Here is a 16,563-nt window from a genome sequence, read left to right on the forward strand (position 1 = left end):
GGACCATCCAGGGACTGGCAAGTGTGAAGAAGAGGGAGGAGGGCAGCCGCAGGACATGTGGCTTCTCAGCCACAACTGCCCCTGCCCCAATGCCAACCTTGGCAGGTGCCCAACCCTGCTGAACCCCCAAGAACATGCGCTCTGATCTTTGAAAGCTGCTTTGGGAGCTGTGCTCAGATGGCGTTGTGTGTGGTCTGCAAGAACCCCCCCCCCCCCAAAAAATAACAGTGACCTGTGCCAAGGAGCTTCCCATCTGCCCACCCAGTGAGGCCAGCAGGAGGCTACGAGGCTTGGGTATCATAGGCTGGCAGCCTTCGGTGGCTCCTAAGGCTGATTGCAGAAGAGTCCACCGCAACCAGGACTGGAGCAGGTCCTCCCAGCTGTTTCGGCAAGAAAAGAAAGGCCACCGCTCTCCCCACAGTGCCGCGCTCGTGAAACCAGCAAAAGAGAGAAAAGAGAGCAGGGGAGATAGTGTTTATAGTCTTAGGACATGATTCAAGGATGGCGCCAGAGAATCCTTTTACAGAAACCCCAAGTGCTGGCTAAAGCAGCCATGATAGAGAAACCATGTGTTCCTGCTGCTATCGTACTAGAAGAGCAAGAAGGAGCATGTGGTCCCAGAGGGAGGAGGAGGAGGAGGAAGGAAGGAAGCCCAAGAGTAGGAATCCAGTAGTATCGTTCGTTAGAAAAGACAAGTAAAGGAGACGGAGCCAGGCTGTTCTGGCTACGTCTCCATCCATCCCTTCCTTCAGGTCAAGTCATGTGGTCCTTTTTGTCACCCTCTTGCAAGCCCACCTGCTGACGTGGCTGCTCCAGCAGCAAAGGGTCATCATCTCTTAGTACAGGAGGATAAAGGAATCCCAGTCAGATGGAGAGGCTCGAAGAGGGCGCTACGCTCCCCTCCCTCACCTGACGGGAGAACAGTTTATGTTTATGTTTCTCGTGAGCTGATAAGATCAACACCTGCCATGCACTCTGCTTAAGTGTCCGTGATAAGGTGCGGCGTGGAGATGGGCGTCACCCGTCCGTCCGTCCGTCCCTCCATCCATCTGGGAACCAAGCCATGGAGTAGGAAACGTTCAGCTCATGTCCATTGAGAACAATATCCCAGGAGAGGTCCTGAGGTGATCAATCACGCCAGCCGGTTTTTCCACATTTCTCGCTTTTCATTCAGTTGTCGGAGAGAAATCTCCCACAGCGAACATTACACCCGGCCGGGGGGCTTCGGGCGAGCGTCGGGCACGGCACCGGGTCGGTCTTCTCTCCACCCGGCCCTCCCTTCTGGAGGAAGGCCAAGCTTGTGGCTCCAGGCCCGAACAATGCCTTTCATTCCCCTCTTTCTGAAAGCTCATAATTGCAGCTGTTTAAACATTTATCTTTTAAATGTATCTTTAAAAAAGGGGAGCTCCTTGTAGCACAAGGAGGTTACACGAGACTCCAGAGTCTTTGGCGGCTTTCTCGGCTGCTCACCTCCCAGGGAAGATTTAGAAATGGACCCACAAATCCCCTGATCACAGTATTCCTCACCCGGCTGAAATGTACTGCTGTTTAGAGGATAATGATGGGAAATTTGCAACTGATTTTGCAACTGTGCCTACAAGGGAATGTATGCAATTTTAGGTGAATAGGTGTCCTCTTTTTGAGGGGGTTATTTATTTATTTATTTATTTATTTATTTATTTATTTATTTATTTATTTATTTATTTATTTATTTAATATCCCGCCTATCTAATCGGTTAAGACTACTCTAGGCAGCTATGATACCCCCCCCCCCCAAAGTCTTCTTCCAGGACAAACACTAAGGGTTCATGGACATCTTTCTTTAAATGCATTGCTTGCAGGAGCATCAGTCGTTTTTCTGGTGTGTATGCATGTGTGTGTGGAGGAGGAACCTGACACAACATGTATAGGCTCATTTTTTATCATAAATGATGCACACTAGGAGTTTCCCCCACCCCTCCACTTTTCCCAGCACTTCTCTCTCCTGCCATGATCCCATCGAAAACTCCACCTCCATCCACAAAACCTGCAAATAGAGATGGATGGAAAGCTCCTGTCGGCATCATTTTCCGCAGGCGAGGAGGTGAGAAGGTAAAACATCTCTCACCCTCCACAATATTGCATTTTTTCAGAAGCTTGCCTGTTCTTTCACATAAATACATGCCTGTTTTGGTGTGCACTTTCCCCTACTATTTTGTTGTTTAGTTGTTAAGTCATGTCTGGCTCTTTGTGACCGCATGGATCTGAGCACGCCAGGCCCTCCTGTCTTCCACTGCCTCCCTGAGTCGGGTCAAAGTCATGTTGGTCGCGTCGATGACCCTGTCCAACCATCTCATCCTCTGTCATCCCCTTCTCCTCTTGCCTTCACACTTTCCTAACATCAGGGTCTTCTCCAGAGAGTCTTCTCTTCTCATGAGATGGCCAAAGGATTGGAGCCTCAGCTTCAGGATCTGTCCTTCCCCTACTATAGCAACTTCTAAACGCATCTTTGGGCACCATTGACTGATTGTCCTCCATCATGCAAATTTCTCAAAGGCGCACAATTGTTTTAGCTGTGTTGGTTTACTTGCATACAATCAAGAGTGTCTGCAGGAATGTTTTGTTTTTTTTCAGGCGTGGGGCTAAGGAGGTAAAGGACACTGGAGATTTTTTTCCATTCTCAGTCATTTCCTAAATCTAACTGTGCCGAGATTTCTTGCTTTTCTAATTCCCCAGTGGAATTTTTTACTTCCCATGAAAATGAGCCACCGGTGAGCTGGCCGCATGCAGAGCCAGAGGTTCTGCCTTGTTCTCTCTCTCTCTCTCATCTCCCCTCTTTCTGATTTACACTTCAGAAACTAATCATGATAACAATGTGCCATAAAGTCATTTCTAACTCATGGCAACTCTTTTTGGGGTGTCCCAGGTAGAAAACAGTCAAAAGTGATTTTCCATCCCTTTCTTCGGGGGGTGGGGGGGATGATGCCCTGGGACCACCATGGTGCAGCTGGCCCAAGGCCACCCAGGCTGGCTCTCCTCCCAGAAGACACACAGTAGGGGATTTAAACTCCCAGCCTCTGGCTCTGCTTAAAACTCCTTAAAACCACCGAGCTATCCAGCCAGATGCTAACACTCGTGTGCCACCACGTCACCTCTGACTTACAGGATGGTGACCCTTTTCCAAGGTTTTCCAGGTGGAGAGAACTCAGAAGTGGGTTACTCTTCCCTTCTGCCCTGGGACTCCTGTGCAGTTGGCCCAGGGCTCCCCTGAACCCATGAAAACGATAGGACAATACATCAGTGGCAGCGGTTCTCCTCACTGCTCCTGCCCTCTCATTGGACGTGACAGAACAGAGACCTGAAAGCCGTTCCCCTAAGACTTCTGTATCTGAAAGTCACAAATGCCGCAAGGTCCCCAGAGCAGTTTCCATCAGTTGCCTCTTCTTAAGGGTGCCTAAGGTGTTAAATTCCTAGTGAATCTAGCTCCTCTTTACTTGGGTGACATACTGTAGCCTGCTACCACAGGGCTAGGCACTACATGTTTTCTTGGAAGTAAGCTTTACTCTAGTCCGTGGGATGCCCTTTTAAGGAGAAAGGCAGGATAAATTATTAAATAAAATAAAGTAAAAAATCTCTGATTAAAAAAAAATCATGCAATTCATTAGGGAAACAGCCTACCAAAACACAGATTGGAGAAAACTATATATTACAAAGGCACATATTTGGTAAAATGGGTCCGTCATGGAAAATTACATGTGAAAATAAGGAGGAATTTCCTGATGGGCGAGAACCATGAAGTGGTGGAACAGCTTGCCTCCCGATGGGGGATGGTGCCCTATCGCTGGAGGTTTTCAAGAGCAGACTGGACCGCCATCAGTCCGGGAGAGTAGGAGGTCTCTTGCCTTGGGCAGGGGGTTGGACTAGAGGACCTCCCAGGTCCCTTCTGACCCTACGATGATTCTATATGATTCTATGAAAACACACAAGTATTTTCATGCCAAGTGATGGTTTTAAAAAAGAAATGCAGTCTCAGACTGAGATAGAAACAAGGTGAATTTGTACTTCTAAAATGTGACTGCAAGCAAAAGAGGCAGCTCGACCTATCTCCCACACGGTACTCAAAATAGCCTGCTGTCAGAAAAAGCAGAATTCCTTGGCCAAGGACAATATCTTTCTCTGTGGCGTGAAGCATCTCTCTACGTGCCTTTCCCGAGTCCTTGCACCTTCCAGCAAAGAACACGGCAGCCCTCGCTGTGCTGAACATTCGCAGATGGGCCTGGCAGAGCTGATGGGGCCATGCCAGGAAGATGCCAGGCGCCCGGGAAAGATCCCCTCCTTCGCCTTCCTTTTTTTCAAATCCATGCTAGCACAAATCAAGGGCCGATTGAGGAGCTCAACTCTAGATTTCTATCGACACCTGGTGGCAGGTCCTAAAACGGCAAGGGTTTCAGGCCCAGATCCCTGGCCAGCAAAGTCTGTCCGGGTGTGGAAAAGTGACTCCCTTTGCATATACTGTTTCGTTCCAACGAGGGCCTCTCATAGCTGGAGCCCAATTTTTTTTTTTAAAAAAAGCAAATCAATGCAAAATGTATTGAAATAATAGACAATGGAAAGAGAGCCATTGATGTTGAAGAATGTAAAACCAAACCTCCTGCAGAGAAAATAAGAGGAATACTAAGATTTTCGACACAGCAAATGAAGCGGGTGTTACATAACAGCACTGATGTTACCTGTCTGTCATGGGTTTGGAGGGAAAGTTCCATCCTATGGGGAGTGGAAGGCGGGACATCAGGAGGAGGGGCTGTACTGTATAAATATGTGATGCCTGTGTGGTGAAGAGTAGATGCTGAGACAGACTGTGAGACACTGGGTTGGGACGAAGCAGCAGCTGGGGAAGAAGAAGCTGTTGTGGGAGTCTGGGTGTCTGACAGGGTACTACTGTGTGTCAGAGTACCAACCTGATAAGTTCAGGTGTCTGTTGGTTAGCCAGAACTGATGGGTTCAGGGTCTGTGCTTTAAGTTAAGGTTCTAGGTGAACCAAACTGTATGCTTGTATGAGTGAGAATAAGCCACGTTATTTTATCCTATTCACCTGATTGTTTTATTTACCCTGTGTGTAGTTAAAATAAACCTTATTCTTTTATTGTTTAAAAATCCATCCCTGGTCTGTGTGACTTTTTATAGGGAATGGTTGGTGGCAGCTTAGTGTAACTGTGTGGCAGATCCCAGTAGGTCTGGGTTTGTCACATTGATTGGTGTCCAGCGTGTGGGATACGACTGGTCCAGTTGTCCAGCGGTCCAGCAAAGCCTTGGCAAGTGTGCCCAGAGCAAGGGGGGTCTAGTCAGGGACAGTCTGAGGCGCGTAGGTAATCTTCTAGGTGTACCTCACGGGGAGGTGCGCTAGTAGAAGAACGTGCCAACTGGGGAGACTTAGATTAAGGTGCTCTGAGGCAGCCTGATTTTGGCGGGAAAACGCTGAGGCAAAACTGCGTAGCAACAGTAAGCTAGCTTGCCAGCTGAGAGGCCCAGCAGAGGGGGGTAGGCTCTGACTCGATACTGTTGCAAGTTAGTGCTGAAGAACAGCAGCAATCTCTAGGGAGAGCTGGTTCTGAGGCAAGAAGGAAAAAAGTGGTCGTTTTATTTTGAGGCTTGACTTTTAAAGCAGCCTGTTCTGAGGGGGGATTATGCCCTTGACTCGAAGCCAGATGGCCGAAATGAGTGAAGTGAAAGACCCCCAGATTGACCAAGGTTCTGAGGATGAATTTGGCTCAGTGCAGGGTGACAGCACAGGAGAGCAGAACCCAGAACTCAGAAAATTGATCCTAGCCCAACAGAATGAACTGAGGGTGAGGGAAATGGAAATCAGAAGAAAAGAAAGAGCTGAAATCAGTCAGGCAGAGGCAGATGCCAAGACAAGGGGAATGGACATGAGGATCAAACAGATGGAACTGAAACTCCAAATTAGAATGGTACAATTAGAATTGAAGTTCCTAAATAAGTTTATTAACAATTTATCAGTGGAAGAAATGTCAAAGAAAGAAAAGTATGAGGCTCAGGCCAGACAAAGTGAGCAAGATCTTGAAAAATATAATCAGCAAAAAGACATTAAATTAAAAGAAATCAGAGATAAGACGGAAGAAAAAGTAAAAGAGATAAAAGCTAGGGCTGAGGAAGAAATTTTACAGATCAGGGCTGAGTTTGAGGCCAAGCAAAAGGAGCTGGATTTGAGAATAAAAGGGAAAAGCCAGCAAGGGGGAGGGGCCCATGGTGAAGGGAAGCCCTCAGACATGAAACCAAGACCTCAGATTTTGGAGGGAAAACCAAAACAAGATGAGAGAGAATCAAAATACACCAGAAAATGCTATTTCTGTCAGGGAAAGGGTCATCTAATCTCAGAGTGTGAGAAATTAAAGCAGCTAAAAGGAATGGTGCCTCAGAATTCTAGTGGGACCAAGCCAAAAGCTGTGTTCTGTGTCCAGGAAGAGCAAGGCTCAGTGTCACTGAGGGAGCCTGTTGCCATGACTACTCAGTCTGGAACAGTTACCTCTGCTGATCAGGCTGAGGAAAATGGTCCTCTTGTGGAGGTAAAGCGCTGCTTGCTGGTAAAAACAGATTCTCAGTTGTTTGAGACAGCAGGGGTGGACGTAGGAATACTTGACCGTCAGTATAGGGGGCTGCGGGACACTTGTTCCCAGGTAACCCTGTGCCATCCAGATATCATCCCTAGGGAGTTTATAATCCCAAATGAGAGCATGAAGGTGGCAGGAATTGAGGGGCAGGTAATCTCTCTGCCAGTAGCAGAGGTACCTGTCAACTTTCGAGGCTGGAGGGGCGTTTGGCGGCTAGCGATTTTATCGACTCTGCCAGCAGCCGTGCTCGTGGGAAATGACCTGGCTGAACATGTGAAACGGGTGCTAGTGATTACACGCTCACAAGCCACCACAGGGACAGTTCAGGGGGGTAATGATGAGCCAGAGACGGAAGCAGAGGGGAGTTCAGAAGCTGTGGTGGAAGCCTTAACCACAGACAGCAGATTTGGACAGGAGCAAAAGGCAGACGCCACTCTCCAAAAGTGTTTTGAACAGGTGACTGACGCCCAGCTAACACCTGAAACCCCAGTGAGATTTCTGGAGAAAAAGGGGATTTTATATAGAGAGACCCTGAGGAATACCTCAAAAGGGGGAGATGGGATCAGAAGTCAGCTGGGGGTACCTGAAAAGTATCGCCCCATGATCTTACAAAGGGGTCACTCTGACATGTCTGCTGCGCACTTAGGGGTGAAAGGGCCCCTTGATTTGATCAAACAAAATTGGGAGCAGATCACCCAGGATGACCCACAAGACGTTGTGACATACATAGACACCTTGATGAATGACCTAAGGAGAAATCTAGAGCTGGCAGCAGAAAACCTGCAAGCTCAGAAGGTCAGACAGAAAACATGGTATGACCACAAAGCTAGAGAGAGACACTTTGACCCAGGGGAGGAAGTGCTTTGGCTTAGGCCCTGCAGAGAGAACAAACTGCAGCTCAAATGGGCAGGACCATATAGGGTCATTTCCAAGATGTCAGACCTGAACTACCTAATAGAGCAAGAGGAGAACCAAGCAAGGAGGGTGGTTCATGTGAATGCCCTAAAACCCTACTACAGAGGGGAACAGAGGGTTTTATTCGCGATAAAAGCAGCTGAGAGTGAGGAAGCTGAGTTACCCTTCTGGGAGGGTAGAGGGGAAGTAAAATACAACCCAGAGGAGGTAAAGATCAGTCCTGCACTCACCCAAGACCAGCAGCAAGAACTAAAAATGCTGCTTAGTAAATATCAACAGGTGTTTTCCAACAAGCCGGGGATAGTGAAGGGAGTGATGCATCGGATCCATACAGGGGATGCACCCCCGCAGGCAGTATCCCCATACCGAGTAACGGGACCCTATAGGGACAAGGTGCGGAAGGAGCTGGACGAAATGCTGAGGGAGAACATAATCGTCCCCTCTTCTAGTCCTTGGTCCTCTCCGATAGTCCTTGTGGACAAGCCTGATGGGAGCATTAGGTTTTGTGTTGATTACAGGAAATTAAACCGTGTAACCACTCCTGATGCCTACCCAATGCCCAGGCTAGACAACCTGATTGAAACCATAGGGGGTTGTCGGTTCATCTCATCATTGGACCTGGTAAAGGGATATTGGCAATTAAGAATTGATCCCAGGGATCAAGAAAAGACTGCCTTTTGCAGCCCTTTTGGTCTCTATGAGTTTCGAGTCCTGAGCTTTGGTCTCAGAAATGCACCAGCCACATTCCAAAGGCTGATGGACCAGACCTTGGCAGGGCTCAGTGACTTTACAGTGGCCTACATTGACGACATAGGGATCTTCAGTAATACCTGGGAAGATCACCTGATACACCTGGAGTTAGTGCTGCAAAGGTTAAGTGCAGCAGGGCTAACAGTAAAGGCCAGCAAGTGTCAGCTGGGTAGCCCAGAAATAAAATACTTGGGTCACATGGTAGGGGGAGGAATGATAAAACCCCTGGAGGCCAAAATAGAAGCTGTTCGTGATTGGCCTAGACCCAACACCAAGAAAAAAGTCAAATCATTTCTTGGGTTGGTGGGCTACTACAGAAAGTTCATCCCGAGGTTTAGCGAGATTGCGGCTCCGCTGACCGATCTGACGAGGAAGAAGGCTGATGACCGCATCCCGTGGACCAGCGACTGTGAGGCGGCGTTCCAGAGGTTGAAGGAGGCGTTAATCAACTATCCTGTCCTGCGTGCTCCAGACTTCGACCGGGAGTTCATCATCTACACCGATGCGTCTAACAGCGGGGTAGGAGCAGTTCTGTGCCAGGAGGATGAGAATGGTGACCAGCATCCAGTGTCCTACCTGAGTAGGAAACTTCAAAAAGGTGAGAGACATTTGGCAACCGTGGAGAAGGAGTGTTTGGCCATAGTCTACGCGATCCAGAAGGCCAAGCCTTACATCTGGGGAAGACATTTTATTCTGTGCACTGACCATTCACCATTGCAATGGTTAAAGACGATGAAAACCCACAATAGCAAACTTATGAGATGGGCTTTGAACCTACAGGACTATGACTTTGAAGTGAAGGTGGTCAGAGGGTCAGTGAACTGTGTTGCTGACGCCTTATCAAGAAGACCTGAAGACTGAAGACGGCGAAAGAACATGGACTATATGTATATAATGAAAACAAAAAGTTAAAATGTACCTGGTTTTGAATTTGGTTGGTATTAATAAAGGTAAATTGATGTACTGTATATGGTAAAATGTTTAAATGCATATTTGCTATGGTTAACTTGGAGTGTAAGTATATGTAAGTATTATATGGTATGTATAAATGTTGTTGTGTATTTTATGCAGGTTGTTTTTTTGGTGAAAAGCACTTTTAGCTTTCCCCCTACAAAACAACTTTTAAAGAGGGGAGGTGTTACATAACAGCACTGATGTTACCTGTCTGTCATGGGTTTGGAGGGAAAGTTCCATCCTATGGGGAGTGGAAGGCGGGACATCAGGAGGAGGGGCTGTACTGTATAAATATGTGATGCCTGTGTGGTGAAGAGTAGATGCTGAGACAGACTGTGAGACACTGGGTTGGGACGAAGCAGCAGCTGGGGAAGAAGAAGCTGTTGTGGGAGTCTGGGTGTCTGACAGGGTACTACTGTGTGTCAGAGTACCAACCTGATAAGTTCAGGTGTCTGTTGGTTAGCCAGAACTGATGGGTTCAGGGTCTGTGCTTTAAGTTAAGGTTCTAGGTGAACCAAACTGTATGCTTGTATGAGTGAGAATAAGCCACGTTATTTTATCCTATTCACCTGATTGTTTTATTTACCCTGTGTGTAGTTAAAATAAACCTTATTCTTTTATTGTTTAAAAATCCATCCCTGGTCTGTGTGACTTTTTATAGGGAATGGTTGGTGGCAGCTTAGTGTAACTGTGTGGCAGATCCCAGTAGGTCTGGGTTTGTCACATTGAGAATGGTAAGATGGCCCTAATACAGTGGCATGATGAAGAAAGGAAACATGACAAAGGTGCACATTTCTGGAGGGCCAACAGAGCAAAAAAGCCCAGAGGCATTCATGGGGTGGAGGAGTCAGCCCTTCAGGTGTTTTAGATCTGGCATTGGTGAGGTTAGAAATGTTAACATTAAACATTTATTTATTTATTTACAAGATTTTCTCTTTTTTCTAGCCACACCATTACCAGTGGTGTCTGAGAGGCGTATGAAAATATTAAAACTTTTAAAAACATTAAAACCATTAAAATAGGCACTATTATAATACATAATACAGTGGTGCCTCGCTTAACAACGTTAATTGCTATAAAACAAAAACCTCGTAATGCGAAAATTAAAAAACCATTGAAACGCATATCACCCGGTTAATGGGTTCCAATGGGCTAAAAACTCACCGTCCAGCGAAGATCCTCCATACGGCGGCCATTTTCGGTGCCTGTATAGCGAGGAATCAATCCCCATGCACAGCAGGGAGCCATTTTGAACACCCGGTGGCCATTTTGAAAACCCAACGATCAGTTGTTTTGATCGTTGTAATGCGAAGAATCGCACAGCGAAATTCCCCCATTTAAAACATCATTTTGCGATCGCAAAAACATTGTCGTGAAGCAGATTCGTCGTAATGCAGGGTAATCGTTAAGCGGGTCATGACTGTACAGTACATACATACATACACTTACCTGTTTTAAAACATTTTTGAATTGTTTTGAAACTTGATCTTTCCAAGCTTGATCTATGTTTCATGTTTTTTAGATAGGACATTTATACACAGTGCTTTTGAATATGTTGTTTTGTCGTGAGCTGCTTTCGGTCCCCTGGGAGGGGGGGGAAGGGGGACATATACATAATTTTTAAAAATAAAAGATGGGAAATATAGGGTGGGACTGGGAGGCTTCTTCCACTGTTCTTTTCATCAGAAATAAACTTTATTTTTTCTTGAATAAACCTACCTGCTCTATTTATTTCTTAAATTTATATACTGCCCCATTGGTGCCATGTGCAACACTGGCAGACTATAGAAAAAAGAGCTAAGAAAGGGAGAGGATATGGAATTTTAAGTGGGTCCCCAGGAGAACAGGCTCTCTGCGTTGCCCCTTTAAGAAGGAATCAAAGGGGACCATGGCCATCACCCTTTTAAAGCCCCTTACTCACTCTCTCCCCTGATGCTGCATTAGAAACAGCTCTGCTTCCTGGCCAGATCAGAACTTTTTCCTGCTGGCTGGAAAAAAAGGAGGGAAATGCCACAGAAAACCAGACTCTGCAGAGTACTGCTGAACTGACTAAGCGTTTCTGTCTTGTCTGCACCCCATCCCACCACCACCAACCCCCCCCCCCCCGGTCCTCAGTGCAGTTGCACTATTCCATTCATGACCTGGCTTGACCTTCGCATTTCTTCTTGCATGGGAAGATGGGTTTTTCCCAGAGATCAAGAAACACACAAATGCCATTACATGCCAGACAATCACTGAGACAGGGTGTCTCTAAAAGGGCATTAAACAACAGCGTGTCCTTCGTTCGAGGGCCAGTCTCTTCTCCATTTGGTCTTTTCCCACACTGCTCTGTTGTTACTGGGCTTGGTAAGAATGTGCCCCAGTTAACAACTGGTTCTATATTGATTAATCATTGGATCAAAAACTTCCATTTTTTCTTCTTTGTTCTCTCTTTTCTTAATTGGGACATCATCTTTCTTATACAAATGTGAAGTGTCAAAAATGATCACTCTCCCAGAATTTATTCCTGGTGCCGAGTGAAGCCGGTTACTGTAAATCTGTCATTTCACCTTTAATTGGTGCACTGATCGTGAGATGATAGCTTTGGAAACCAAGGATAACAGCTGATCATGAATATGGGTGGTGGGGCCTCCGTCATTTGGCGTGGACTCATAATTGCAATAAAGTCGTAACAGAGCATCTGGATTGAGTCCTCTTATGAAACACTGTAAGAATATAGTGTTATGTCAGGATAAGAGAGTTACCAATACAAAACTCCTACAAATCATTGATCAGCTATCCTTTGTGTTATTTCACAGCCAGCCACTTAAGGAATATGGTGTGTCAGCACCAAGATCCCCTAAAGCAGTGGTCCCCAACCTTGGGCCTCCAGATGTTCTTGGACTTCAACTCCCAGAAATCGTGGCCAGCAGAAGTGGTGGTGAAGGCTTCTGGGAGTTGTAGTCCAAGAACATCTGGAGGCCCATGGTTGGGGATCACTGCCCTAAAGGATTCTTAATGACCGAACAGAGACAGTCAAGGCGTATGTGCACTCCTAAATAGCTGAGCAGAGTCCGGGTAACCCAGCCAGGACGTGCCACAAACCCCTTTCCACAAGTCTGTTCCAATAAGTAATTAAGAGAGGAAAAACAAAGATAAAATCAAGAGCTTTGGAGTCTGCCAGGACGAACAAAGCTCAGGCAAAAGGACTCTAGTAGCACTCTGTGGCCCTTCTATTATCCTGGAAGCAGGCTCAGCAGATTTGCTGTACAATTCTGTAGCCGGGTAGGTGGGGCTCGTCAGCCATGGAAGGCGGGCCCATCTAGGAGAAGGAAAACTCTGATTTCAAACCTTCACTGCCTTGTGGCTATATCCACCGATGGAAAAGGTTTCAGCAGTTAACCTCGAGGCAAAATCCAGAGCCGGAGTCCTGGAGACAGTTTGTGTCATTCTGCCAACTGCTGCGATGTTGCTGGAACCAGTTGTATTGGCTCTTGCCTTTCCATTGAACCATTTCAGTGACGTGGAGAGGGGGGATCTGCTGCTTGGGTAACAGCCTATCCTCCATACTATCTTACCGGGGCTTCATGCTCTGGAGAGAACACTCCTCGATTCAGAGCATGTTACCATAGTCTCTCGAGACTGAAGGATGCCTATGTATGTATGTTCAGGAGACCAAATTTAGGATTTTTAAGAATAATTGTTTTATTAGAAAAATAAAGTATTTAGAGAAATTCAGTTTGTTGCATAAGCAAAGCATAAGTTACATGTACATGAGGAATTGCAGTTAGAATCTTAACAAATTCCATCTAGCAAAAATGAAATAAAATTCTAAAAAGCTGCTTGGAAGGCAGGCAAGGCATAGCCCCCCCCTTGCTCTGTTCTCTCTCCTTTTCCCATGAGAAGTGCAGGTGTTGTTCTCCCATCTCCTCGTCTCGGGTCTTGATCCAAACAAGGGTGTTGTGTCTTGGCTCCTTATCGTCTCAGGACGAGGCTGCTTACATGGAACTTTCCATTCACCTCGTGGAGAAAACATTCTCAGGGCAGAGAATCATGCTAGCACAGAACCAATATGGATGCTTTCTACAACTTTCCCTGACTACATATCCCATTCATAATTCATATTTTAACGTTAACAATCTATACCATGACATTCAAAAATTAATAATAATAAGTTATCTCTTTACATCTCATTTCTTATATCTTTTTATACACAGTTTGGTCCATTGCATGGTTGGGCCGATTGACGCGCGTGTGTGTGTGTGTGTGTGTGTGTGTGTGTGTGTGTGTGTGTGTGTGTGTGTGTGTGTGTGTGTGTGTGTGTGTGTGTGTGTGTGTGTGTGTGTGAGAGAGAGAGAGAGAGAGAGAGAGAGAGAGAGAGAGAGAGAGAGAGAGAGAGATCACACAGTGTATTTGCAGAACATTTCTACTTGTACCTTTCTGGGTCCCAGTTAGAGGCCTCTGCTTCTTTGGTGAGTTTAGGATCACTTCATTTTGGTCCATTTTCTCCATGTATGATTCCGGAAAATGAACCAAAGTGAGGCTTCGACTGTCAAGGCCTCTGTGTTTTGAATTTCTGATATCGTGAAGCTGCTTAAGAAGAGAGCTGCACAAAAATGAAATTCTTCTTTTAGCATGCATTGGGGCAGTGCTGATGCGCTGCATCACTTATGCAAAAATTAGAAAACTTCCTTCGGGAAGCAGGAGACAGAAAGAGGAAATGAAGGAGAATTTTCTTTTCTTGTGACTTTTCTAAAACCTCAGGTCAAGAAGCCCGCCCACAGCCCAATCCACCACTGGTCTGTACCCAACCTGTAAGACAAGGTCTCCTTAAGCCTCTTAAGAATATGGGAAATCGATAGTGGAAAGAGATGGGCCAAAATAGGGCCACTTGAGGTGCTTACACCATTTGGATGTGAGGATCCTTCTTCAACGTAGTGAGTGGCTCAGGTGGAGAGGACTGTCTGTGTATCCTCAGGGGCATTAATCAGACAAGCCAGCCAAACCAGAAGGCATCACGTGAGCCTAGATTCATCGGATTCCAGAGCTGGGACGTCCTGTCAAAGGGATCTGGCAGCCCAGGGGAACCTCCACAGCGCAAGCCTTTCTGACGGGAGGCCATCCAACTTCTGCCAGCAACAAATAATCTGGCATTTTCAGAGGTGATCCACTCCATTGGACTTGGAGCATCAAGAAGTGCGGAGGATCTGTTTGTTTGGGTTCTACCTTCAAGGAGATGTAGAATACACATTGGCTCCATTTTCCATGTGCCCTCGGCGGCTGTCGTTACCATCTGTCACTTTTTCAAGCAGCACCTTTTTAAAAAAAAAATGCTTCTCAGCTAATGGAGGAAAAGAGAGAGGTCCCACTGTGGGGGCTGCGTGTTCTCGCTTATCCCAGGTCTCTTCCAGCTCTTTCACAAGAACGGCACGTTCTCTCTTCCAGGGATACCCACATTCTAGAGCAGAAGCTTCTGCTCCCTCCCAGGGTTGGCTCAAGCTCCCTGGTTGCCTCAAAATTGGGGGTGTGGACTTTTTCCCCTCTTGCTGTCCCAACTGCCTTTGAGTGCTCAACCAGAGGCAGAAGAGGAAAGACAGCAAGAAAGCAACAACGGGCAGCCCTTATCCCAGGAGGGCCCTTCTTGAGGTTGTCTGCTGTTGGACAGCTATTTCAAAACAGCCCACCTTGGGTATGGGATGGAAGGGGGGTTCAAGAGGGACCAAGGCATTGTGGGAGACTCACCCTCTCACCAATGGCCAACACCTCCTACATTATCTCAGACCCAAAGACCTCCTCCAAGCCAGGCAGTTTGGAAAGAGACTGGCCTCCTCTTCCACTTTCTTCTTTTCCCCCAAACGGAGGAAACCCCTCAGCCTCCAGTGGCAAGGGGGCAGTGAGTGGGTAGGAGTTGCCACCACCGGGATGCTTTGCTGCCTGAGGTTCTTGCCTCCCGGGGGCTCATGGCATGGCTGGGTCTGCTCCAGCCGGTTGCAATGGTGTGGGTCCCGGGGGTCAGGAGACGGGGGCTCCACCTTCTAGTCCCCCCCCCCGTGCCATGAAACATGCACAAGCACACTCTTGGCAGAGCGGGACCTGCCTGGCAGGTGTGTTGTGGGGAGAAACAGAGCATCAGGAAAGCCATGTGCCGGCCTTTAAACTCTCCAGAGGAAAGGCAGGAGAGACGTGGCCCCCTTCGCTGGCAATCTTCAAGAAATCATTAAAAACCCTGCTATTTAGGCAGACCTTTCAAAATATCTCACCTGTGGAAACAGATGAATAACACAATCTCATTACTACCACCTTAAATGCATTATGTATGTGAAATGTATCTTGATGTATTTCAATGTATTGTTTATTTTTATTTCATTATTTTTTTTCTCCAGCCTCTTTCTTGAATTTTTTAATTTTTCACCATGTTTTAGCATGTGCATCTTCATGTTGTAAACGGTTCAGAGTGGCCTTCAGCCAGGTGGATGGTATAGAAATGAAACCAGCAAACAAACAAACAATGAAGATAACAAAGAAACAAAGAAATAAATAGTGGTACCAGCTTTTCACAAAGCCAGTGCTCTACGTAATGGCTCACCTCGGGCACTCTGAACTTTTTCAGGGCCCTGAATGCAGAGAGCCAAAAATATTGTTAATATTATGGGTAAGAATTGATGTCCTTTAAATTCAAATTTAAGCCTGTGCTTGTAACAAGTGTCTCTTGGGAGCGGCTTTCTGCGCTCATCTCTCGTAGGGGCTTCTTAGCCTCGTGCTGCAAAGGGGACCAGGATTACTCAAGGCTGAAATATTTGAGGCTACGCTCCGCCCCACGTGCCTTGTGGCCTAAGGTTGCTGACCTGGCCTGGAGGGAATCCAAGCAGAGGGTATGATCCCGAAAGGCAGGGTGGTGGGCAAGTGAAGCAGCTGCTTCTCTGAAAAGGTGGACTTCCCTTTTCTACATATTTGCAAAGAGATGCTTAAGAGATGCAGAAGGCAGAAAGCTATTTCCTGGGGTTGGGGTGCAAAAGGAAGAGCTATTTTGAGTGCCCATGAGCATCAGGCAAATACTATGGAAATACTGTTTCTTGGGGAAAATAATGGGTCAGGAATTAGGGGGTAAATATAGCACTCTTGCATTCCTCTCCAAAATTACATCTCTGGGAGAATTTCTAGCACCCATTGTCAATTCATGGCGAGCCTGCCTCAGCTGGCAGCCGTGTAGGAAACCATTAACGCATGCTTTGATTGAAGAGGAATGCATGAACTGAGCTGCATCTGTCTAAGAAAAAATGGGTTTTTCTCCCTATGGTGGGGGGGGGGAATGGAGTCCCAGACCCCAAGGTCACCCCAAAAAGCAACCGAGCGACGG

General features: G+C 46.7%; 1 long non-coding RNA gene across 1 annotated transcript in view; it reads left to right on the top strand.

Moving 5' to 3' along the window:
* The window catches only part of LOC144587954 (uncharacterized), a 494,427-nt gene that overhangs the window by 314,792 nt on the left and 163,072 nt on the right, over positions 1-16,563 (top strand). The gene's annotated exons all lie outside the window — the stretch shown is intronic.

This window comes from Pogona vitticeps, chromosome 3 (genome assembly GCF_051106095.1).
Source record: "Pogona vitticeps strain Pit_001003342236 chromosome 3, PviZW2.1, whole genome shotgun sequence".
NCBI classification, from domain to species: Eukaryota; Metazoa; Chordata; class Lepidosauria; order Squamata; family Agamidae; genus Pogona; species Pogona vitticeps.